The sequence below is a fragment of the Strix uralensis genome, chromosome 1 (assembly GCF_047716275.1).
Source record: "Strix uralensis isolate ZFMK-TIS-50842 chromosome 1, bStrUra1, whole genome shotgun sequence".
Lineage (NCBI taxonomy): Eukaryota > Metazoa > Chordata > Aves > Strigiformes > Strigidae > Strix > Strix uralensis.
Window position 1 is genome coordinate 154,795,069 of NC_133972.1, and position 27,259 is coordinate 154,822,327.

Here is a 27,259-nt window from a genome sequence, read left to right on the forward strand (position 1 = left end):
GGATATAGCTTGTAGTCATCCAAATTGCTTACCCATACAAAAAGGAGTAAAACATAATTGAATACCTTTTGAACTCTACCTAGATAAAGCCTGAGAGTTTATCCATCCCTATCCTTTAATTTGGAAAGCAGGACTTAGAAGAAACTAGTCAAACTCCCTGAGAATACTATAGCAAGACAAAATGCCATGGCAGTCCAGTTATACCATACAAACATAAGAAAGGTCCCAGTGCAATGCCCACTACAGATAGCAAAAAGACTCCTACTGACATTGCTAGACACTGGATTAAGTTCAAAAAAGTGAAAGATACAAACTAATATATACATGGAATTCAATAAATATAATTCATGAATAAAGAAAACAGTGATAATACTAGAGGCATGCTGCTAACTAGGAAGCTTGTCAAAGGCACAGGAGTAGAAATTCCTCAACACAACTTTAGCTGAGAGCCAAAGAATGTGGATTTATTTCACTAATGATGACAAGTTCAAGGCATCTACACAAAAATAAGATGAGTGTTGAAAGATGAATTGACACAGGCTATGTACTTCATCTGAGGAGTGCAGATACTGCTCTTGCAGGAGGATAGAATCATTCAGAACAAAAAGTTATTACAGACAACAATGACTGCTGTAATAAAATGATGTACAACAGGTCAGAGGCATAAAAAAGCTGTTTCTTTCAGGGGGATACTTAAAGTCTTTTTCTGTTTCAGAGCTGATAATAAAATTGTCTATATTGAGAAACAGCTGAGAATCCCCAAGCACAGTATTGCTATGTATTTTATCAGTTCCTTTACTGTGAAAGTGTGGAATGCTACAGATAGATACAAGAAGTTGCCCATGCACAGGTTGATTTTCAACTTGACTAACACTCAGCAACATATCCATCACCGTATATAGATGGTGATCGTCTTTCTGTATTTACAAACTGTATCAGTTAAGTTCACTAGGGAACTGAAGTGTTCCCAATTGGAAGCATAGGAAATTCCACAAACTCAAGATAAAAGTAAGCACTATTATGCACTAAATGTCCATTTATGAACTGCTGGATGACCTCAACATTCCATCTGGTCCTCCAAACAAGGGCCTGCTATGGGACATTTGGACACAGAGACATGAAAAATTATGTTATGGAGTAGGAAAGAGTTTTACTTGTCAACAAAAGATTTGGCTTCCATTTTGCAGATAAAAATGTAGCTATGTCTGGAAAAGTTCTTAATATTTAAAAATACTTAAGTAGCTATAAGGAATTATAATTATTAAGGAACTCTGTAAACCAGTAATACCAGGGAGTAAATTAACTTAATGAAGACAGGCGAGTTCTTACAGGCAAGTTACATTGGTTTAATGAAATAGGATCTTAAAGGCAACTTTAGCACTATCATTTTTGGTTTAAGAATGGTTTCTTTTGCTTTAGGTTCAGGTCACTCAGCTCTAAATTAAACTGATTTCTCATGGAGGCAGGCTTTAGTGCTACTGAAACAAAGAGGTTCACTCAGCAGTCAGGATTGAGTATAACTGTTAAGCAGGTATTCTTTATTCGCAGCGCTGGGCAGCACTAGAGATCGCTTCACCACAAGTGCTGTGCTTACTAACTCTCTGACTAATATACACAAAAAGCATACATATGCATTAGATTTCTTAGAAAAGGCAGTCTTATGCTAATGGCTTCTTAGAATTCATTTACATAGTCTGAGCATGCATAGTAAAATAGAGTGAGGGTCTTCTCCCCTCCTTAGGGGTCCACAGAGCCTTTCTCACATTGTCCCTTAGTGAACTTTAGGTTTCTTGTGTCCATATATGGTCATAGAGTTACTTCATCTGTCCTTCAGCTCCTGTTTGTTCCAAGGAGGTTAGTTTAGATCAGCTTTCAGTGACTTATCTTGAAACCGGCATCTTCTTAGGCATTTGTTTTCTTTAGGTTCCTGCTATTAGGGTTGTACTCAGGGAGTTTTTTTCAGACTGTCCAAGGTCTGTCTTATCTTTACTAGGCAAGGAGTTAAAGGTTTCAAAACATCTTACAAGTGGGTAACTGGGTAACAACTACAGAGGGTAGTTAGGAAAAAGTATAAATGAAATTATATACATTGCAGTAAAATACAGGAAAAAATAAAAGCTAGTAAAATATAAGTGATGTCTAACATTAAAACTAAATGTCTTATTTTACAGGTCCCTGTACATTAGCAATTTCAAGTATACTTGTAGCAGCTTCCCTTCACTACAAACTCCTAAGAAATTTCCAAATGCAGGAAAAAAAAAAAAGACCAAAAACCACTACTTATGCAGCTTCCAGTTTGCTATAGTTTTGTTTTTATGCAGAACTTCCACAGAGCATGACTTCTACCAGTTCCACTCAACTGTCTCCCAGTGACATCCGTTCACAGATAATCACTAAAGATTTTGATACTAAAACTTGCACTATATATGTTTATAGATATCCAGGTTAAAAAGGCAATCTAAACGTAAGCAGAGACATTCAAACAGTACCTTTCTTTTGGCATTTTTGAATACTGGGCTACAAAAAAAAAACTTGTCAGCTTGAAGAATATTCTAGTCCTTCACTAATTAAGCTACGGATGGATCAAGGATGAAAGACTTGTAATATTGTGATCATCAAGTCTATGAAATCTTATATCATGTCAGATCTGTAATGCTACTTTTCATTTCATATTTTTCATCTCATTCATGTATTATGTAGGAATATAAAAAAGACTTCACATATATACACAGAGAAAAAAAATACAATATTACACAGTCAGTCTTCTCAGTTAAGTAGTTCTATCTACTTATCTTATGGACCTTCTAGGAGCTTGTCTAAATTACCTCTCTAACTACTAAATTTAACCCCAGAGAAAGAGAGTCACAAGCTCCTCAGGACAAATGAATATACATAGGAGCCTTAAAGGTGCTTTGTAGACAAGAAGTAAGCCCAAGCCTAAATTTAGATTTTTTTTTTTTCCCCCTTTATAATAAAAGAAAGCCCATTTAGCTGAAAGACCTAGAAAAACAGCCCACTTCATGGAAGTGTACTCCTCTAATTAGTAGCATGCAAATATGATACTTAAGGGCAATTGTCAAGATATAGAGGTTCAGGTGATGGGAATCAACTGAGAAGGCATAAGTAGGATGAAATCCTCACCTGGAAGATAGTTTTACTAGGACAAGCTAAAGTGTCTGATTTTTTTTTCCCCTCTTTCATTGCTTTTAGTTGACCAGAGTTGCCCATTCTGTTGTGTTGAGTGACAATAAAGTTATTTTGAAATTTCAGATTAGTGTAGTAAGAAGTACATGGAAAACAAACACTAGAAATGTTCTTTCTCTATGAGAAAATACATTAAACTGACCTGGAAAAATGCCAGCTCAAAAGTATTCAGTAAGTACATAGTTATTGAGACACAAAAAATAATGAAATTAATAAAAGTTATAGCCTTAAATCTCATGTATTCTACTACCTTAAAATGAAAAAACCTCTTCTTTTCATTTACAGATGAAGGCTGGGGCTCTTAAATCATCCCATGCTGAACAAAGGGAAGCTGAATATTTTTAAAAAGTGATGGATTTTTTTTTTTAAATTACAAGGAAAGAAACAAAATCTAGGCATCTAATGAAATTATAGGAGACACAGACATGCATTATTTATGCTTACTCAGGAATAAACCAGTAAAATACAACATTAATTGTTTTGTTTGCAAGAGCAAACATTTAGTGAAATGAGACAGTTTTGAAGCATATATAGATTTGCTTACTGTGAAACTACTAATGTGCTTTGCAACCAGGTTTTCAATCATTGTTTGCTCATGTAAATGGAAGCAGAAACAAATGCCAGCTACCAATAGCAAAATTCGGTGCCCAGCTCTGTTTCCCTCTGAAAGAGGGCTCTTTCATGATTTTGAATTTCATGCTGGATATTGGATGGACCATCTCTTCTCAGACTACTTTATGCTTCCTATGGAGCAAAGGAAAGCAGGAACCTATGATAGGACAAAGAATCTTCTGAAGAATCAGGTAAAACTATGAAAATTTTTCCCAGAGAAAAATATGCAACAACTGATAGGCGAATTACTTCCAGGAGTGCTGCTAAATTCACTGCTAATTTTTTTATTTGAACTTATCCATAATCATAGAATAACTCATTCTCTCTTCTATACCTCTATATCAATGATTAAAAGAAAAAGAAAATAAAAAAGCTAGACTGCCAAGCTATCAAAAAAAAAGAAATAAAGCTAATGTTGAATTTATTCACAAAATGATCCTCAGATATTACAGTGATAGTCACTATTACAACAAAGTATTCTCTCTGGTTTTTTTTATACTTTGTGCTGCTTTAATTAAATTCTTACCTATGTTCCAATTCTGGAGCTATACACACCTCAACTTTAAAAATATTGTGTCTAGATAGTAAAATAACATGAATAAATAACTTTGGCGCAGTGACAGAAACATCAACAATATACACTGATCACTCACTTGATTAACTTCTTAAGATGCTATTTGTAAAGCATGTTTAAATGTTTGGAGGAACTACTGAAGAAACGTAAAGTATTATTATTAGAAGATGTTGCAACAGATGTCCCCCAACAATTTGCCACAAAACCAAAAAAATTATTTTATAAAGTTGCTTTGGTGTTTCAAGTCTTTGAAGTACATTTCTAAGAGAAGAATAACATTTTCTAAGAGCTGTGATTTATAGGCATACTGTTTTATTTGGATTTTTTTGTAAATCATGTGAGGGGGGGTTTCTATACTTGTAATGTGACATCTTAACTCCTCTCATGTCAGAACAAACTGAAAAAAATCCATAAACAAAGGAAACTCCCTTAGGACTTGTAATTCACAAAGCACACATTGGCAGGGTGCATATCAGAAAGAAAACTGTAGGCAATTTCACACTTGCTATCTGTTGCAAAGCCTGGTGACTGGAATTTTATGACATCATTGGAATTAAGGCTCTTACACCTCTTACACCTACTTTACACTAAGCTTACACTAAACAATGTAACGTGATTACTCTAGATACCTCTAACTGAACTTGATAGATCTACATTACACAAAGAATTGTCTTAGAAATCATCAGCAGGTCATGCATTAACCAGGGGTATTTCCTGGACAATCAACTGAAATTTTCAGTGGTTTAGTAAATGTGGGGAGCCAGTCTCCTCCAGACACTTGTGAGTCCAGAAGCAGTAGGACAAGTTTTCTGAAATGAACACAGGTATCTCTGTAACGTGCTGCACCATTCACTCTGGGCATGGTTATAACTCCTGAAACAAATTCATTCTCCTTGATCATTCCCCTGTTGGTGAACCCTAATATGCAATAGCAGTTAGCAGTAGAACTAGATGAGTTTTTAACAGCATAGAGTCCCTGATGCCAACAAGAACAATCATTTCTCTCACACAGGAAGTAAAGGAAAAATTTTTCAAAAAGGTAATTTATTCTTAGTTTTTTAAATAAATGTTTTGATTTTTTTTTCAGTTCAAAAGGGCTTTAACTGTTAAAAACCCCAGTGAGTTTTTTTCAAAAATGCTGACCAATTCTTAGAATTAAACTTCTATGTTAACTTAGGGTTGGGCTTATTGTTTCTCAGAATGGTCATATTTTGTCCCCAAATATGACACTTATTCACAGACCTCTGGTTAACAAGGTCTGAGTTGAACAGGTGCAGTCAATTATGTAATAAATACACCATTTACCCAAATTAGTAAAATCTAAAGACTTCTCCATCCCCAGTTCCCTTAATTTGTAAAAGAGAAAAATACAGATGACTGAGCAAATATCTGTTTTTATCAGCAACGTAAAACAGCTTAGCCATATCTTTAAAGAATTACTTAAGCATTTTTATAACCTTTTTGTGGGCACTCTTTACAGTATTTTTCATAAAATGTCTGAATTGTATTGAACAGGTCCATGTATTGCTCCTGGAATTGTGGGGAGCAATTTGTGCTGCAAAATTACCAGAGTATTTTGCATTTGCATTCTTTCTGTCAAGCAGAAGTCCTGGGGCCTGAAAAGAGATGATAAATCAAAATCTTGGCCTGCTGCTCTGTAAACACATGAAAGAGCACAAAACATTTAATGACTTACTGGTAAGTCAGTTGAGGTCACAATATTAATACCTGTCAATAGCTAGTTAAATAAATAGGAATACAGAAAAGCCTGAAGATCTATATTTGCGGAAAAGTTCACATAGCTGTAGAAACCTAATCTTATTTAGGCAGGCACCTACAAAACCAACTAATTATTCAACAGTTGGGAGGTTGTGAGAGGGAAAAAAGTCTGTAAGTGCATTTCATGCTCATGAAACTGTTCTGAGTTTAGAATACACTAATCGGGAAAAAATGTCTAGAAACCCAAATGGCTGGCTACATTCATGTGTGTCTGAAAGTTCATTGACATTATGGAGGAATATAAGAAGACCAGAATGTACTTAGATGCTATATTGTTCCGTGATGTTATAGTGTAAGTTTTAAGTGTGCACCAATACAGGTTTAAGAAGAGTTGACTTAACTCTTTCAAGATCTATAAAGTACATTGGACAAAACTGTACACTGAGGGGTCCCAAGGCAACTGCTGAAAGCCTTAACCTTGGAAAATGAAATGCTGAAATACTTTTGGTAATTTTATGAGTTATCATAAAATTGTCATTGTGTTTTACTTCTTTAATTCCACTTTTTTTTTTTAATGTATGTTTAAAAAATATACATGGATGGAAAGCACCACTAATAGAGATCTTCCCCCATGTCAGTCTAAAATTTATTCTAAATTGTATTCTTTCCCTTTTGGGGGCTAGCTACCCTCTAAAATGCATTTTTCTAACAGCTCTGTATGTGTTTTAAATGAGTCAAGTATATTTGCATGTTCCAGTCTGATCTGTACATCTGAGATCTCTTTAATTAGTTATTTTCTTATTAGAACATGTGGAGAAATTATAGCCTTGTTCGTACAACTTTGCATTAAAGAGAATGCATTATGTTTGCTTCATGAGGGAATAAGAAGAGTCTAGGGATATTGTAGTTAACTGTTTGGGCTGGTTAGTTGGGCTTTAACAATTCTTGCTATTGATGGCTGTCAGTGTTACATATAAGTGTTATATTCCCCGTTGCCTCCCAAGTCTCTACTTTTTGTAAGATTAATACTGCTCAAAGAATTATGTCAGACATGCAGCTGGTAATCAACAATCTACGATTAAAGCAGTTTTAAAATGTGCTGGATATTCTAATCCCTTTAATTCTTCATTTGCATAACAATTTGTCTTCATATTTTCCCTACAGAGTTTAACACTGTAATCTAAGACAGAAGAGAGAGAATTTCATTTCCTCATTAAAAGTTTACATTCAATTTAATAGTAAATCTGAACCTGGAACAATTTGTCCAAGTATTAGCTAGTGCATGGGGAGCAAGGAAACTGCCCAAACAAATCTCACAGAATTTTTGCTATTTCCTACCCCTGAACATCAGCATGATATGCTACTAGTCTATTTCCCAAGACCCAACAAGAAAAAGAAAGACAGAGGGACCTGCATGTGAAGGAGAGACCAGGGCGTGACAGAGACTTGAACATGTTTTCTTGCAATATCAATTTGAGGATAAAAGGGAAACAACAGACATTTCAGCCAGCCTTCATCAGCAGGCTTCCTCCTCCAAGTTGTTAGACTTCATCCCAGGATGGATGGATGGATTTTTTGACAGAAATCTATAATAGAAGTATAAAAAAGCTAGCTAAGCTCTAACTTCATGGTAAACCAGGATGAGAAGTGACAGAAGCTTGCTTTAACTTATTCTGTTGTCTGATCTGAAATTCTGACAATGAGTTTGAATTGTAGGATAAGAAGTTTTGGAACAATATACTCTTTCCCAGTGCCCCATATTATGCTCCAGAAGAACAATGGTTTTATTTTTAAAAAAAATAAATTTTTACCCATGTAATGGGAAAGATCATTGCATGTTTTACATCACACTCCTGTTTTGAATGCTATATCTGCCAACATTTGCAGAGTCTGAAAAACAGTCTGAAAAATTTGACTTTTCCCATTTGGGTGTTAAGTCATTTACCAAACTCAGGAAAGAAACCTCTTGTAGCAAAATAATTACATATTTTTATATTTTCTCCTAAAACTAGCAAGAAGAAATAGGAGAAAAAAAATGTGTAACTGTTCCTTTAACCACTGTGAAAAAATTTCAAATGCTTTTCATTTAGCATGTGACATTTCCAGCTTTTTCCACTGTTAAACAAATTACCTAAGGAAAAAAGATTTCCTATGAGTAACATCTCATTAAATTGAGATGTCCTTGAGAAGTTCTGCTGACTTTTATAAATGAGCAAACAAAGAAAGAAAAAAGAATAAGCAAATTACCAGAGCCAAACACAATCCCAAGCTGGAAGAGCCAGAGCCCAGCAGACCAGCAAGAGATTTCAGCTCTGAAAGTCAACACATCAACAAGGACTGACAAAAACCCTCATGTGGAGCAGTCAGAGCACACCATTGGAAATGGGTCTTACATCACTTGTGCAAGAGCCATATTAAGTCAACGCTGTGGCTGACATAGAAATGTCACTTTATTCCTTTGTTCATTTGGTCTCTGCTCTAATATCACTGATCCCACAATTGTAAGTACTATATTGTTTATGTAGAATTAGTTTTTCTAAGAAGTGTTCTGATGTGAGTAGCACTTTATACCATGAAGAGCTGTTGAAGAGTACATTTTGTGTTCTCTTCATTTACTCCTATAAACACAAAAATTGGAGTCAGCTGTCAATTTACTTGAAATTAAAAGGATGAATATTACTTTACTGTTACAATTGAAACAAGATTACTTTTTAAAGAAAGAGGCAGCAAGTTATGCCTTGAAGAGTTTGTAGAAGATTTATTACAAATGCATAAACCAAAATCATTTAATGCAACTACAGCAAATATGCAGTATATATTGTTTCATTTTTCATACAGCTAATTCTGGCTGATACTAATTATCCCACCCCAAACCAGCACATGTATTTAAGTATTGCTTTGTCTCTAAAGCTTATATCAAATCCAGTAATATAACACAACCTAAAACAATTTAAATATACTTCATTATTATTGGGAATTATACATTTTTCTTCATCTTGTGTTTAAAATACAATTCTACTATTCTTACTGATTATTCTGAGATTTTCTTTCTTGTCTTGATTTTTCCCTCAAGAAAAGCCCAGCTTAGTAATGTTTTGTGACATCACAGTAGAATGCAAAGCTCACTGAAGTCAATTAAAACAAAATTAGACAAAACCAATGCAGTTTGTTTCAGTTTCCTTTGGCTAGGATGCTGCCTCTGCATGTAGTTACATCATCGAATAAATATTTGCAAGTAAAATCTGGTAATAATAGCAGAATACACACAAATCCTCGCTGCATGCTGGCAATGAGGTAATCTTTTCAAAACACTTATCTTCACTTTGTCAACGAGGCCATGCGTACATCAGTGCCTTCCTTACTTGGCTTTATAAAGGCTCTTTAGCCAGCTAAACTCAAAAGTTTTCACACGTACCTACTGCAGTGACCCCAAACAATCCTACTCTCACCATGTAACTTGTCTTTCTCCTGGTAACTTCCAGCAGTGGATTATTTTGTACTTAGCAGATATGACACTTTCTCTAAGTGGCAGTGTGACAGCATACAGCTGCCATAGAAGAGCTCTGGTGAAGTCAGGCAGTGGGGCTTCTGCCTGATGCAGAAAAAGAGCTTCCCTTGCCCTGCGGAACCTGACTCTCCGCTGCTGACTAAGGGGTATGCAGTGGAGTGCTCCTGAGCCACCGGTCTGCAGTGCTCCCTGGAGGTGGTCTCTTCAGAGTTTCTGGGATATTTCAGAGAACTATCTGCACAAGAGAGATGAAATAAACACAATACTCAATGATCTAAAAACCTCTCAGTGATTTTATGGCCAGTTTGCAGGAAAGAGTCAGTTCACTTCCCAAATTGTAGGAGCATGCTATAATTCCAGTGAGTATCAGGAACTGGGGATCTTTGTTTCCTTTCTCTGATGACCTAGGACAAGCTTTTGACCTTAGTGCAAAGAGTCTGCAGGACACCTGCCTCCTCTCCTGCTCTGCCTTCACCAGTTACAGAATCAGGTTGCATTTCCCATTGCTATCTTACGAAGTTTGTCCCCTGTATTCCCAACAGCATCAGGGAGACAGAGACCCTGTCTGACTTCTAACGCATGTCTCCCTGCAGGTTCAGTGCTCTGAGACTCTCACCTGCCAGAAGCTAACGGAAAGCTTATTTAAAATAAATTTTAAAAAGCGCTTTTTTAAAAAAACCTTCAGAGTCCAACCTGTCTCTCATTTGTCCCAGCCACCCTTCCAGCAGAGCTAGGAAGCATTTCCTTTGACAATCTGTAATAATAATAAAAAGAGGAAGGAATGGTCATGGCTGTATTTTCTAATGGGGAGATGGTTTAAAGGCTCTGTTGTGACTTAGTCCAGTTCCTTGAGATGATGAAGCTAGTAAGTATATCTACAGACATCTATTTGCTTGGTGTGAGACATAGACAAAAATGTGCAGGATATACACCTTCTGTCTTTCAAAATGTTTCTTCCGGTGCTGGAAAGAGGGATTTGCAATGTCCTTTGATTTTACATTTTGGTGTCATTCATCAGCCAATTGTTTCTCTCTGGAAACATCACATTCCATGAACCATGTGGCTGCAAGAATTTCCAAATTTGACCAGTATCCTCTCACCCAGGTCATATCTAAGCTTTTCTCTGAAGTAGACAGTGTATTTGGAACATCTGTTTTGTCCTGACCTCTGAGAAATCCTGATTTTGATCCTGAATCTTAACATTTAAGTGTGCCCTCCTTCTCTTGATGGCTGCCAGGGTCTTTCACTTGTTTAGAAACAGGTTGTCTCCCTCTTCTCTCATAGTTACTGGCCTCCCACTCTCCAACTCTTTGGCTCTTCCACACACTGTAGCAAATTTCCATAGCTCTGGAAAATGTCTTGTTTTTCTGTGACTGTCTCCTTGTCCAGCTGCTCTGAGACTCCCAGTCTCCCTAGGTTCTGGCTTTTGATTATTTCTGTCTCTGGCATCGGATGGGAGGAATGACATTCTCTCCTCAGCTTTGTATAAGATTTTAAAAAGGAAAATATGAAAGAAGCATCCTTAAACAAAGGTTTGTTCATTGTCTGAAGCCAGACTTTTATTTCCCTGTTGACTTTCTTATATCCTTGACATTGAAAAAGAGAGAGGAAAGAAAGGAATTTTTTAACTTTGCTCTGGCTCTTTTCTACTTCTTAAGTACATTTATACATGCCTGTCCAAGTAAGAGGGAAACAAACCTGATCAGTGTGAAATAAAACTTCATCTTCCCTGTTATCTACTGGTGCATCATTGCATATCATAGTTATTGTCAGTTATTTAGAGCAGGCAAATCCCCCTGCTCTGGCCTAAGTTGAGAGAACAATTTTATCTAGTATATATAATATCTGGACTCACCCTGAGTTATTAGTATGAACAAATTGCATGTTTTGGCAAAAGCCAAGAGGGCAGAAAGTGAGGAAAAAGCATCAATTTCAGCCTTCTGTAGAAAGTTCTCAGTGTCAGGCTGCCAAGAATAAATTCAGCACTTTAAAGAGAAAGGCAATCTTTTCTTTTACCTCTGTGTTGGGGTTTTGACTTTTTAAATGGAATTGAGATTTAAGTAAATGAGGATGTAAAATTATATAAAAGGTGTTTCCTTCATCCATCATTTATCATGGATGTAATGTTTTTTTAATGAAAAAAAAAAAAAAAAAAGTGTAGTAGTCTCATTAGCCAGAACTAAAGTAGTTGGACTGTAGATGAATCAAAGATCTTAAGACAGACAGATCTGACCAAAAAAAGGGTAATATTATTAGTTTGGTACCATGTACTTTTCCAGTAACCAGCATGAGATCCATCTACTCTCTGTTTCAAGTTTGTTTTGTTTCTGCAGAGGAGAGATCAAGGTACAAAGCAGGATCACACAATGTAATATAGTGTGATCACAACCTTGAACTTCAGGAAAGCAGACTTTGGACTCTTCAGGCATCTGCTTGAAGGAATCCCATGTGATACTGTCCTGGAGAGAAGAGCAATCCAGGAGAGCTGGTTGATTTTCAAGGATGACCTCTTCTAAGCTCAAGAATGGATCCTCACATGCAGGAAATCAAGCAAAGGCAGTTTGGAGGGATCTTGACAAAACTCAAACATAAAAGGAAATCATATAGAAGGTGAAAATAAGAACAGGTGACTTAGGAGGAATATAAAAACACTCTGAGCATGCAGGAACAGGAAAGACAAATCCATATGGAGTTAAATCTGGTGGGGTATGTGAAGGTCAATGAGAAAGGCTTCTACAAATTTTTCAGTAGCAAAACAAAGATATGGCTAGGAGAAATGTAAGCCAACTCCTAAATGGAATAGGGGTCCTGGTGACAAAGGACATGGGGAAGGTCAAGGTGCTCAATGCCGTCTTTGTCTTGGTCTTCACTGATAAGCCCAGCCTTCAGGAATCCCAGGTCCCTGAGGCCTGTGGGAAAGTCTGGAGCAATATGGGTAAATACCCATGGAGGAGGACTGGGTTAGGCAACATTTAAACAGATGGGACATATGCATGTCCATGGGACCTGATGGGATGCATGAATGGATTAAATTGGGGGAGGCTCCTGAGGACCAGAAGAAAGTACATGTCACTCCTGGAAGAAAGTAATGTCACTCCTATATTTAAGAAGAGCAAGAAAGAGTATCTGGGAAATTACAGGCTGTTCAGCCTCACCTCAATTACTGGGAAGGAGATGGAGCGAATAATCCTGAAAACGGCTGACAAACATATTAAGGACATAAAGATAATGGGGAAAAGTCAGCATCGATTTATGAAGTGGAAATCATGCTTGACCAGCTTGATAACTTTCTACAATGAGTGATTCTAGGAATGAGGGGAGACCAGTGGATGTTGTTTATCTCGACTTTAGTAAGGGTGGCCAACTTGCTGAACATGAGCTGGCAATGTTCCTTTGCAGCAAAGGAGGCCTACAGCATCTTGATCTACCTCAGGAAAAGAACCAACAGCAGGTTGAAGGAGATGATCTTGTCCCTCTACCCACTTGTAAGACACATCCAGAGCATGGTGTCCCCAGCAAAAGAACAAATGAACATACTGGTGTAAGTCCAGTGAAAGGCCATGAATATGACTGAGGGACCGGAGCATCTGCCGTACAAGGAGAGGCTGAGAGAGCTTGGTCTGTTTAGCCTGGAGAAGAGAAGGCTCAGGAGAATCTTACAAATGTAAATAAATACTCAGTGAGAGGGAATAAAGATGACAGAGCTAAACTCTTGAGTGTTGTGCCCTGAAAAGGCAAGAAGCAATGGAAACAAACTGAAATAAAGAAAATTCATTTAAACTTAGAAAAAGTTTTTTACTGTAAAGGTGATTGAATACTTTGAACAACCTGTTCCAACAGAGAGGTTGTGGATTCTTGATGCCTGGAGATATTCAAAACCTGGCTGGACACAGCCTTGAGCACTCTGCTCTAGCTGACCCTGCTTTAAGCAGGTGGTTGTAGTAGATGATCTCCAGAGACCCCTTCCAACCTCAACTATTTCATGGTTCTGTGATTCTGTTTCCAAATCTACCTCCCTCCTTTTGCAAATGAAAAGCTTATATCTTTCAGTCCATTTACATCTTCGGAATTCACTGGAAATTTAAGATTTCTAATATTCACGTAATACCAAAAATGCATGGCCAGTTGAGAGTAACAAGTGAGAAACAAGGTACAACTACAAAGAAAACACTCTCACCAGCACTTCTAACTGGGATATTACACTTTTCTTTTTTAAATAAAACATATATATCTTGCAAGTGCCAAGTCCTGGATACCCTGGAAACAGTCTAAACAATACTTCTTCAGAAACACATGATGGTAACTTGTGTTAAAGCCACATAGCTGAACTGAAAGCAGTTAAAGAAAAGAAACTATGCTATACTTAATTTATACTTGATTTTTGTAAACATGCTGATTTTAGCTGTAGGGTTTTTTTCCCCACAGTGTAGAGCAGAAAAAAAATTAACTGCAGTACTTTGAGGCATGACAGAAACACTCCCTCTATCTCTTGATAATGAAATGTCTCATCATGGGCCTATATGTAATTATGGATTAGATGGGCAAGATTTTTAGAGAAAGTTTATATTTTTCATTAGACTACTTTGGTCCACAAAAAAATTATTTTCCCTTCAAAATCCTGATACTCATGTCTTTTAACTATTGCACCCATAATATCTGTGCATGGAAAACCACAGGACAGCAAAGGTTCTCAGGCTTTTTTAAGCCTTGAGTGTATAGGACAAGCAACATCAGTACATCCAAAGAAGATGTGAGCATACTATATAAGATGAATCTTATCACCCCAACTCTCATTTGGCTTTAATATTAAGTGGAAGAAAAGTCAAAATTAGAACTGAGACTGGATCTCCTCCCTGAATCTAATCTGAACTGAGATTAAAAAATGTCATATTAAATACTGTATTCCTTAAAACAGCTTACTTTCCAAACAACATTCAGCTTTGTTCAGCCTTTCAGACAGATTTTCTTTACAGAATAGAATAGAATAGAATAGAATAGAATAGAATAGAATAGAATAGAATAGAATAGAATAGAATAGAATAGAATAGAATAGAATATTTCAGTTGGAAGGGACCTACAATGATCATCTAGTCCAACTGCCTATGATTTTTGAAACATAAATCTATGTACTGTTTTGATCATTTTTTCAATTAAGAGAATACGCATCAGGGAAAAATTCATGTCACAGTCTCCACAAAATAGGTATTATCAGTGTAGGATATATAAGAAAAAAAACAACTCCCATCCAGAGGCAGAAATAAAAAAAAATATTTCAGCTGTGCCATATTGCCCACTGAAAATTTCCTAGTGTTTTCTGCAGGGCTCTAAAAAAATAAATCACACAGACTATAGAAAAATATCCTCATGTGAAATATTGCCTCATTTTGGGATTGCATTCTTTCTTTAGAAAGCATCATGTGTAGACGTGGCGCTTAGGGAGATGGTTTAGTGGTGGACTTGGCAGTGTGAGGTTTATGGTTGGACTTGATGATCTTGAAGGGCTTTTCCAACCCAAATGATTCTATCATTCATGTTTTCTTATATCTGTCTATTGTCAGCTATTTATCATCACAGTTTTGTAGAATTATTTACGTGCACATTTTTACATTGTTCAGCTAAGAAAGGAAATATCATTTACAGAATCACAGAATCATCTAGGTTGGAAAGGACCTTGAAGATCATCCAGTCCAACCATTAACCTAACATTGACAGTTCCCAACTACACCATATCCCTAAGTGCTATGTCAAACTGACTCTTAAACACCTCCAGGGATGGGGACTCCACCACCTCCCTGGGCAGCCCATTCCAACGCCTAACAACCCGTTCTGTAAAGAAACACTTCCTAATATCCAGTCTAAACCTTCCCTGGTGCAACTTGAGGCCATTACCTCTTGTCCTATCGCTTATTACTTGGTTAAAGAGACTCATCCCCAGCTCTCTGCAACCTCCTTTCAGGTAGCTGTAGAGGGCGATGAGGTCTCCCCTCAGCCTCCTCTTCTCCACACTAAACACCCCCAGTTCCCTCAGCCGCTCCTCCTACGACATGTGCTCCAGACCCTTCACCAGCTTCGTTGCCCTTCTCTGGACACGCTCAAGTCATTCAATGTCCTTTTTGTGGTGAGGGGCCCAAAACTGAACACAGGAATCGAGGTGCGGCCTCACCAGTGCCGAGTACAGGGGTAAGATCACTTCCCTGTCCCTGCTGGCCACGCTATTTCTGATACAAGCCAGGACAGGGTTCAACATCTAACGTATTAAGTCTTGATTAATTTAGGTGAAGTGCAGAGATATACTTGTAAATGTGGACAGTGAGGAACCTGCCGCAGATGTTTTGTTTGTTAGTTTGATGTTTCCGCTGTGCTGCTAAATTTGGAAATCAACAGTTTAGAAATCTGGAAGCCACAGTTTATGAAAGATACTTTTTTTCTTCTTCTGATGTGAAGTATTTCACATTTAATGAAAAATGTTGTGGCTTCATATGTTGCCTTAAGTTTCTGTACAGTGTCCTTCTCCCCACGCTGCAGAAATGCTCCTGTACGAATTGCAGCACTGTTTTCTTCCACTGCCTGCTAAGGTGGAGATACGAGAAAAGTTGCATAGCCACGGCCTTTTCTCAGCCCCGGTGTAAAGCAAACACCGGGATCGGCAGGGATGAAAAGGCCGCCAGAAATCTGCGATATCCTGGGAATCCGCGTCAGCGGGGTAGAGCGGCCTCCGCGTCGGCGGTGTCGATGCGGGGGGCTGTGTCGGTGTCAGTGCCGGTGCGGGGGGCGGTGGCGGTGCGGGGCACCGTGTCAGTGTCGGTGCCTGTGTCGGTGCCTGTGTCAGTGTCGGTGCCGGTATCGGTGCGGGGGCCGGTGCCGGTGTCGGTGCGGGGGGCGGTGCCGGTGCCGGTGTTGGTGTCGGTGTCGGTGCCGGTGTCGGTGTCGGTGCCGGTGCCGGTGACGGTGCCGGTGCGGGGGCCGGTGCCGGTGCGGGTCCCGGCTCTCTGCGCGGCCTCGGGGCGGCACTGGCGCTCCGGGGCCGGACGCGCCGCGGGGGGGGCAGAGAGCTCCCGCGATTTGCAGCTCGTTTATTCCCACCCTGCAGGGCCATTGCCCGTCAGAAACAAATCCTGGTTTCAACTCTGCATGTTTCTTAGATCTATCCCTAGAAAACTAAAGGGAAACAAAAGAGCTGTGCAGTGTCTATGCAATAACTCTTAGCTTGGCCCTGGCCAAAAGGGCAGTGCCAAGAGGATGGCTTCCCATAGTAACTCAGCATTTCTAATTCCGCGTGAGAATATTAAAATAAACATACTCTCACACACACACGTATTACTCTTCTGATTTTGTTTGGAGATAAACCTGAAGGGTCAGGCTCCTTTTTATTAAAAATGCTCTTACTCTAATCCACAGGAAAATATGTATAACACACGAATATATATTTTGGTTTCTTGGACACTTTCTTTGATAAAATTCCTTAGAAAAGATTTCTTGGATATTTTTTGTCTTTTTTTTTTTTTTTTTTTTTTTTTTTAATAAAAATGCTATTCAGGCAATAAACCAAAACCTGTTATGATTTCTTTGAGAACTTTTCTAGTTTTAGTGAATCTGACTTTTCCTTCGTAGTTCTGCATCAAAGTGGTTTTGGAACTGAGACACTGTTTTGTTGCTAAAAGCTATGACAGCAATATCCCCCATCTCTATTCAAGCTGCACACCATTTTTTTCAGCTAAATGGTATCTGATTAGCCAGGTAATGTTTAATACAAGGGAAGTAGCAACTGTCCTTTATTTTGTGCATAAACTGAATCTGAATTAGCAAAATATCTAAAGTCTAAATCACCCTTGTCATATGTAGCTGCTGTCTCTACAGTATCTTTTATAATGTGAAGAACAAGGAAATAAATTATTTATTATCATTATTACTTGCATATGAAGGGCCTTTTCTGATCTCAATTTAGACAGAATGAAGTAGTTAAAATTCTTTATTAATAGATAGATTTTCATTAAAATTATCAAACAATCTCACTGCCTCCAGAGGATGTCTTTTACCCACAAATCCTCATTTGATTACTTCCAAAGGAAGCAGTGGTCAATTTTGATCAACTGTCTTGTTTTCAGAAAGTGTTTATTTTGGTTTTTGTTCCTTTGAGAAGATCTTTTGAAGATTTGTGTGATGTGGGTTCTTTGTGAAATCTAATCTGTTAATCTTCTTCTGATGCAAAACTCTTAAACTGTTAGCAAGAAGTCATACATGAACATAATAGTTGTTAGATAATAATGTTCTATAATATCCTGATGAACAGTGACAGACTGTTTATAGATTACAGATGGGATGAAGATGATGAAGTCATTGACTCCTCTTGACTAAACCTGAAAGACTAGTAGTAGTCTTCCTCCACAGTGGTGATAGTCCTGATTTATTCCTGTGGAAGACCAAATCAGTGCAGTGGGACTGAGGGACAGTTGATCCAGAAAAGTGTATGATGAAAGGGTATTTAGAAAAGCAGGGCAGTTAACTGGTAATGAACAGGACAGGACTATATCTAATAACATGGTATTTCAAGAGCAACTCAGAGCTGGCATTTGAGTCTAGTCTACATGGCATGAACACAAGCGACAGACCTGAAGCTTTAGGCAACCTTGATGTTATTCCAGGAAAAGAAAGGCTGGTAAGCTTTGCCCCTTGGCAACCACCCATGAGTGCATGAATCACAGTGTGCAGAAGATATTTTATCACTGTATCTTCCATCTATGCTTGAATAAAATCATGCAGCAAGTAGACAATAGGAGGGGCCCTGTCCAGAATGTCCCTCACCAGGATGTAAGAGCAACCAAGTTACCTCGTCATATATGCTAACGTACACAGTGTCCTAGATCCTCATGATCTTCACAGTTAGGTGTGGGCCAGAAAATTGCCCAGCATTATTTTGTCCCCTTGACCAATGTACAATATTGGCAAAATCTAGGTTTACTGTTATGATAACCATAAATACTAGAATGGAACAGTTCCTGCTCTGAAATACCCAGTTTATGAAGTTTTCCACTGGAAATTTAAGCAAGGTGGTGGAACATTTTCTCCTTTTGTGCAATGACCAGAAAAACAATGGAGCTATTAATGGGTATGATAATAGCTTATTAAAAGATAATATGTTTCTAATTAAGAGCCTTGTATGACAGATAGATACAGCAGTATTTTTCATAGTGTCTGAGATCAAGGAAGAAATTCCAGGCAATCAAAAAAACTGAGTGTTTTTTATTCCTACCTAGGGAGAGATGGCTATGCATAAGGAACACACTGTATGGAAATCTGCTTGTTCAAACTGAGAAATAATAGTAAAATATTACACTTCTCAAACAACTCTTTCAGCAATGGAATACTGTTGTATTAATACAAAAGCACCAAGCAACATAATACTCTTGAAACAAAAGAGTGAAAATTAAACAAATATATGGTAAAAATTAAGATCAGAGGAACTGAGGCACAGTCTGACAAAGGGGTGTTCAGAAGATCCTAGAGGTGATGTGCTCAAAGCAGTCATTCATCTCTCTGAAGGCAATAGAGGTGAATGTTGTGTCAAGGACTGTTATTAAAAATTAATCATTTTCCACATTTCTTTGAGGCAATATTTGACATTTGTAACAGAAGGGGCTCCAGCAGAGTTCTTTGCTGCTGCACCATCTGCATCATGCCCCTCTCCAGTCAGATGCTCCAACAAAGTCCCTGGACAGTCTGTGGCCTTCTGCAGGGATGGAGCTGAATCCTCTGTTTCCTTTTCAGTTTTCTTTGAAGACTTGACAGACTTGCTCTGGGTGACAGTTCCCTTCTTCATATGGGCTGTAGTTCTGCAGTTGCTAAGGGAGATGATAAAAAGCCCAAGAATGTGTTGGGATGCTCTTGGTTTTCATGCTAACAAGGATGAAAATGTTTATGAAGTTTTGGAATGCTGTTGCCCTCCTTCTCTTCTGGGGTGGCTTTTCTTTCAAAGGTCTTGTCCAGAAAGACCTGGACAAACTAGAAAGAAATGAAGTGCTGCTATTCACTTGGCAACATTTATTACAGGCATGGAGGACAAACACAGTCAGTCTAGCCCTCCAAGTGCTGCTTTGACTTCTAATTACACAACAAAGCAAAACATCTTTGGCTTCAATTCAGCTTTATGATACACAGAAATCTGCTGAAAGTTTAAAGCAAATTTTAGCATTCATATTGCAGAACTGTGTTCAACAAAACATTCCATATTTTATCACATATTCATACAATTTGAACCATCTCTGTGGCTTGATTTAAATATTTACCTCTTGAAGGTTCAGCTTTATTTAACTTTATTAATGCATCTTTAAGCTAATACATCTTTCCTATTGTTTTAGTTACATTCTTGGCATCTTCCACTTTTATAAACATTTTTGTTGTGCAATGCCTGAATACTTCTACTTGTTTTGTACGGAAAGCCTGAATTAAAGGACAGCATGAAGTAGGAAGATTTTATGAGCAGACAGCAAGTGAGGGAAAATGCATGAAGGCAACAAACATGAGCTGTGATTGAGGATTTCATGCAGAAACTGAAGATTTTGAAAATTTAAAATTCTTCAGACTTGGCAGCTGCTTGAATATGTAGCATTAATCCTAAGGAAGAATCCCAGCTTTACTAAATATTGTAGCAGCAGCTGATATCCAGAAGAGGGTAATTTTGGTGTTTGCTGTGCAGAAGTGAACGGAACAGAGGATTTCCTCTGCAGCACTTCCAGGGTGGCTAAACTCCTCCTTTACAGTGTGCACAGCACTGGTGCCCAAGCAGCAGTCTGCTCAAACATACCTGGTTGCTTTTGATAACACTCATCCTGTCCGGATCTCCAGATCTCGTGGAGGAGAGAGGTGGAGATTCAGTTATGAAAAGTACTGTCTGGGACATTTTGATGACCATCCACTTCTTTTTCACAGACAGGCAAGGATGCGCTTTGTTTTATCATTGTGTGGGCAGACAGTGGCATGATGAGAGGTCTTGCTTTGGATTTTTCTTCTGTAAGTATTTCTGCCAGTGATGCTTTCATTTGTTGTAGCACTGGAGACAAGTTTGTCTCTGCCTTGCTCTTTGCAAGTGCATGACAAGAAAGTGTCATGTAGATAGGGGCGTTCTCTGACAGTTCTCCAGCTAGAGTTGAACATGTATCTCTCCCTCAAAGGCACTAGGCTCAGGATCTCTGAAGGGTTTTCAGCAGAAGTAGCAGAAGGCAAGAGAATGGCGGCACCACTGGCTGTGTGATGTTACTATTTCTTAGCATCAAGAAGAGAAACTCCTGTCTTTTCACTAGTTTTTAATCATAATGATGGCATCTAGTCAAAGGGATCCATGCACAAAGATCAAGTGAGCAATTGGAAGAGTGTTAGACAGTAATGCTTAGGACACAGCCACATGAATTTTTGAGCCCCATTTTTTTGCAAAATCTCACCCACAGAGCTGAGCAAGAAAGCCAATTGTGAAAATCTTCTTGATTGAAAAAAACTTTCCTTTGTATGTTTCCCTCTAACAACACACCTCTCTCTAACTTCTTCCTAATGTAGACTGTTAAATAAAATGCCAGATCTGTGCAAACGAGTTTCCCTGCAGAACACTGTGGCCTCAGTGCTAACCCAAGTGACTTATTCTTGAGAAGAGGATTAACACTGCAATATCCCACAGCTGTGACAAGTTACAGTAATTCCTACATGTTGAGCCAGCAAAACCTGAAGTATCAGCTCGTCTCTTCAAGTGACTGCTGACTGCAGAAGCACTGATTTGGACTGGCTCTGCTGCTGCATTTGCCTCAAGTACAGAATGTTCAGCCAAGGCCCCCTTAAAAACTCAGGCTTATAGGTTAAACGGATTTTAATAGACTCTTGCCTAAGAGGCAGAAGGGTAACATCAGAGATCCTGTAACACAGGAGATTTGAGAACACCAATTCTGTTTCTATTCTAGGTATCCATTACTGTCTGCAAAAAATATTGCTAGCTACCACTTGACACAAATTGTGAAACAATGAAATTAAGCCACTAAATTATTTTCTTTTAAAAGCACTTTAATGTTAATTTTTTTTAAGTACTCCTGTTACATTTCCAATTAGAATTTGAAACTAATTGGTTTCTGCAGCACTCTTGCCAAATGCATCATTTTAGACAGTAAAATACCTGGAAGTATTTGCACACAACTTCTGATACAATTTCAAGGAAGCAAAGAACCGAAATAAATGTTAAGCTGCCAACAGACCCAACACAGTTCATTTCCTTTACTGCCTCCTTATAAAGGTAGCTTTATGTTTTTTTTTTCAGATTGGAGGGGGGGGGGGGGGGGGGAGTTTTCTTGTCTGAAATTCTGATCTATTCAGGACATTTTTATTACTTTTCTAACCTGAATATTGTTAGCAGTTCCCTCATCTTGGAACTATTTCTCATGCTAAACATCTGAGGGTACAGAAATTTCTAAAATTAAAACTGCAGTGGTGTTCATTTCATCTGAAATATGACTAAAAATTCTGCCATGATTCTCTCTATAGCATCACAGTTTTAGTCCAACCTGACTTCTCCTGCTACAGCCTTTTTGCTATATATTTCTGTTTCTTTGATCCTAAGCGAGAGACCATGCACCAGAGGAACAATCCTGAAAGCTCTCCCAGGCTGACACAATACCACAAGCCAGAGGCTTATGAATCACTTTTCATCTGATAGGCACTAATTTTTCTAAATAGCCTGCCTTCAGCATTTCCCACAAGGACTCAGCAAATTTGAAAAATAGTTTTCAAGAATATTGCAAAATAAATACACACATAAAGAAGAATTTTGCATATGAAATTGAGAACTCAGCACTATCAGCTCTACCAATCTACTTCAACCTGCACTGTTGTGGGCAAAGCAGTCTAGATTGGGGGGATTTTGCTGGAGTGCCAACACAAACCTCTGCTTGCCAAGTTTGGTATTGAGAAAAAGAACACGCACACACAAAAAACCCACTTTACATATATCCCTGTTCTCCTCCCTCTCCAGTCTCTATTTTCCTTCTTTCTGTCATGGATTACACTAATCCATCAAAACCCATCCAGTGAGATGGTGAGCTGCAGCCCCTCAGGCGTGTCCCTGCCCCAGCATCGGTGACCCACAGCTGCAGTCCCTCAGAGGTGTACCTGTGCCAGTGTGGCTCACTCACAGGCCCATCAGGGTATTCGTACCCCCTGCAACATGGAGCCTCTCCTGCTCCAAGAGTGCATCTTCAGAGCCCAGCAGTTGCCGTTGTCCTTCTGAAATATTTTTGAGAGCAGCATTGGGAGCTTCTGGATTCGGCTAAAGTTTGGATCAGGGATGGGTTTTCTTGCTGTTGACAACACTTGTTTCAGAGCCAGATGGAAGCAGCTGCAACCGTCACAGGGTAGTTCATGGCCTCCTCCCACTGGTCACAACTGCCTCCCCCTCCAACTTAAAACCTGTAACTTATGCCCACTTAAGCCTATATGACAAATATACATTTGGAAAAAATTAATGTGTGCTGAAAAATAAAATGGTCACATTTGGAGATGACACCATGTTGGGTTGGAGTGTTGAGAACGACCCCCCCATATTCCAGGAGGAGATGGACAGTGACCTACTGCATCACATATACTCACACAAGTCTATGGGACCGGATGGGATACACCCAAGGGTGCTGAAGGAGCTGGCTGGAGTGCTCGCCAAGCCGCTTTCCAGCATTTACCAGCAGTCCTGGCTGACTGGGGAGGTCCCGACAGATTGGAAATTGTCCAATGTGACGCCCATCTATAAGAAGGCTCAGAAGGATGATCTGGGAAATTACAGGCCTACAGCTTGACGTCAGTGCCTGGGAAGCTGATGGAGCAGATCATCCTGAGTACCATCACACAACACATGCGGGACAACCAGATGATCAGGACCAGTCAGCATGGGTTTATGAAAGGCAGGTCCTGCTTGACAAACCTGATCTCCTTCTACGACAGGGTGACCTGCTCATTGGATGAGGAAAAGGCTGTGGATGTTGTCTACCTTGACTTCAGTAAGGCCTTTGATGCCGTTTCCCACAACATTCTCCTGGTGAAACTGGCTGCTCGAGGCTTGGATGGGCACATGATTTGCTGGGTAAAAAACTGGCTGGATGGCCGGGCCCAAAGATTTGTGGTGAATGGAGTTAAATCCAGTTGGCAGCCGGTCACGAGTGGTGTCCCCCAGGGCTCGGTTTTGGGGCCACTCCTGTTTGACATCTTTATTGATGATCTAGATGAGGGTATCGAGTGCACCCTCAGTAAGTTTGCAGATGACACCAAGTTGGGTGGGAGTGTTGATCTGCTCAAGGGTAGGGAGGCTCTGCAGAGAGACCTGGACAGGTTGGAGCGATGGGCTAAGGCCAACTGTAGGAGGTTCAATAAGGCCAAATGCCAGGTGCTGCACTTTGGCCACAACAACCCCCAGCAGCGCTACAGGCTTGGGGAGGAGTGGCTGGAGAGCTGCCAGTCAGAGAGGGACCTGGGGGTGTTGATTGACAGACGGCTGAACATGAGCCAGCAGTGTGCCCAGGTGGCCAAGAAGGCCAATGGCATCCTGGCTTGTATCAGAAACAGCGTGGCCAGCAGGGACAGGGAAGTGATCTTACCCCTGTACTCGGCATTGGTGAGGCCGCACCTCGATTCCTGTGTTCAGTTTTGGGCCCCTCACCACAAAAAGGACATTGAATGACTCGAGCATGTCCAAAGAAGGGCAATGAAGCTGGTGAAGGGTCTGGAGCACATGTCGTACGAGGAGCGGCTGAGGGAACTGGAGGTGTTTAGTCTGGAGAAGAGGAGGCTGAGGGGAGACCTCATCGCCCTCTACAACTACCTGAAAGGAGGGTGCAGAGAGTTGGGGATGAGTCTCTTTAACCAAGTAATAAGTGATAGGACAAGAGGTAATGGCCTCAAGTTGCACCAGGGAAGGTTTAGACTAGATATTAGGAAGTATTTCTTTCCAGAACGGGTTGTTAGGTGTTGGAATGGGCTGCCCAGGGAGGTGGTGGAGTCCCCATCCCTGGAGGTGTTTAAGAGTAGGGTCGACATAGTGCTGAGGGATATGGTGTAGTTGGAAACTGCCAATGTTGGGTTGATGGTTGGACTGGATGATCTTCAAGGTCTTTTCCAACCTTGATGATTCTGTGATTCTGTGACAAGGTATTGTGAAAATAGCACTGAATTTCTAATACCTCAGATATTTATGTCGTACTCTTATGCCTGACACTACCAAATATTTCTCATCGAAAGAATCCTTTGAACTTGTAATTTGTATATAAAGTAGATATTTAAGTTTGATCTTTTTTAATTTAAAAAGTAGTTTTGCCAATTTACAGATACAAATCCTACCCCAATTCTGGTTAGCAATTTGCAATCATCCCTCTTTGAATTATTTACTGAAATAAACAACTTGCTGTAGAAATAATATTTTCTTTTTTTTTTTTCAAACAAAAGAGCAAAAATTAAAGGCCTGGTATCTTCTCTAAAAGGCCAAGTAATAATTATGAAGCTCACAGTCTTCTAAATAGCAATTTGCATAATGGGCATTGAACTGGCCTTGAATATGCAAGACATTGAGTCCAAACTAAAGGCTTCCCATGCTGTTGAGATGTACATATTTGCGCACATGCTTTCTATCTCTGCCATGATCCAGAGATACCAGGGTTGGTTAAAATAATACTCTCGGAAGAAATGAGGGCATTTTCGGAATTTTGAGGGCTTATTAAGCTTATACTATTTTTTTTAGTTGTTGCTGTCCCCCACTGAAGAAAAACTGCCTTTACAATTGTACTTTTTCATGAAGACCAGAAAAAGGGTTTGTTCCACAAGAAGGCAAAAGGTTTACCTACACACACAGAATGGGAAGAGCTAAAGTTCTCATCTACAAGACCAGCTTTTAAAAATTAAATAGTATTTCTGTGTTCCCATTTACAAAGAAAATACTGTCCAGATTCATCCATGTATCAGATCAGCTATTTATCTAAACGTGTCATATGCTACCCCATATGGCATATAGTTTTGAGCAACTGTAGAGATACATCTGGTCATAGCCTGTGTCATGGCCTCCTTTCCTCTTAAGATATCACTGCCCTGTGCAACTGCAATTTTTAGTTCAATATATACACAACAGCATGTCTGTCTTTATTTCTGCTACAATTAAACAGTTATTAAAGATGTAAGTACAACACACATTTTAGAAGTACTTTGTTTTGAAGATCTGAAGTTGAATAGTATCTACCCATGAAGAGACTTCACTGACAGAGAGCATTTGTGAGCCTGTGTTTCTGATTACGTCTGGTGTTAACTTCCAAAAAGTTTAAGGGTAGGATTCTTGTTAGCTTAAGACTATATCATTCTTTAGCTTGGGCAGAAAATGTTTGGAATGCATTTTTTTTTTATCTTTATCTGCATCTGACTGAATACCAATATGAATTTTCTCAAAAAAACGGGATATTTTAGGCACCAACTGAGTCTGTATTTTTACAGATTTGTGCCTGCTCAAACTCATAGTGATTCACTGAAATCTTTATGGGCCTTCTGGGAGCTCACAAACAAGATGAACACAGTGGTGTTTGATAACTTCACTGCAGCAAGATCTACAGATTCAGGTGCAAGATCTAGCAAAGCTCCTCCACCAGACGTCTCAGCTCCACTCTGAAGATTAATGCAACATAGCAGTATGTTACATGGTACAATGCTTGTTTCTGGGCTGCTGTAATTTATAAACTCCTAAATGCAGATACATTTCCATCTATTTCAATGTAGATGAATAAGATAGCTCTCAACAAGCACAGCTGAGGAGAAAGGCAGGTGATGGTGACTCCTGGCAGTCTGTGGAGAAGATGTGTGGGAACTCCAAAGTGCCTGGCTGCCACAGCTAAGGTAAAGAAGGCTTGTGAATCAGTCCTCAGCAGTACCACCTCAACTGTACAGACACATTTATACAATAATTAAAAATTAGTTACTGGCTGTGCACTGCCCTTATCTCTGGCCACATGCATATCTTGTCCTTCAGAACAATAAATAAATGCGGAGCTATCATGTATTCCTTTCAGGTAGTTATTCTCCCTTACAAATGACTTAGCTCACACTTGGTTGGGTTTCTATGTCCAGTTGTTGTTAATAGTGTTTATATATATATATATATATATATAAAATAAAAAAGTGTTGTTAATAAGCTAGGCCAGGCTAAGCAAAGCTCTAACAAGTCAGGATTGTATATATACTGAGGTGGATTTTCTATTAAGTCTCACTTGGATACATATTCTTCATTTCATACAGAACCAACTGGATAATTTTGAGTTTTTAAACTATGATTTCTTGATCCAGGTGCACTTTACATGGAGATGCCACATGGAAAATATTTGGGTGTCATGTTTAAAACATTTTGGTCGTGTGTGAGATCTCTCATCAACAAAACTTCCAATGCAACTCTTTTCTTCAGTGAATGCTTAGCAAAGGCATTTTTACAAAAAACAGATAGCAAAAATCAGCGTAAGAGGACTTTTATATTAGTGTGGCAGAAGAGAACTAGAATAGCACATAACCAACAGAGCAGAAGATACATGTGCTTAGCATTGAATATATCTTGTAAGTGAGGAGTGCACTAAAACTAACACCACCACAGTCAAATTTAGAAT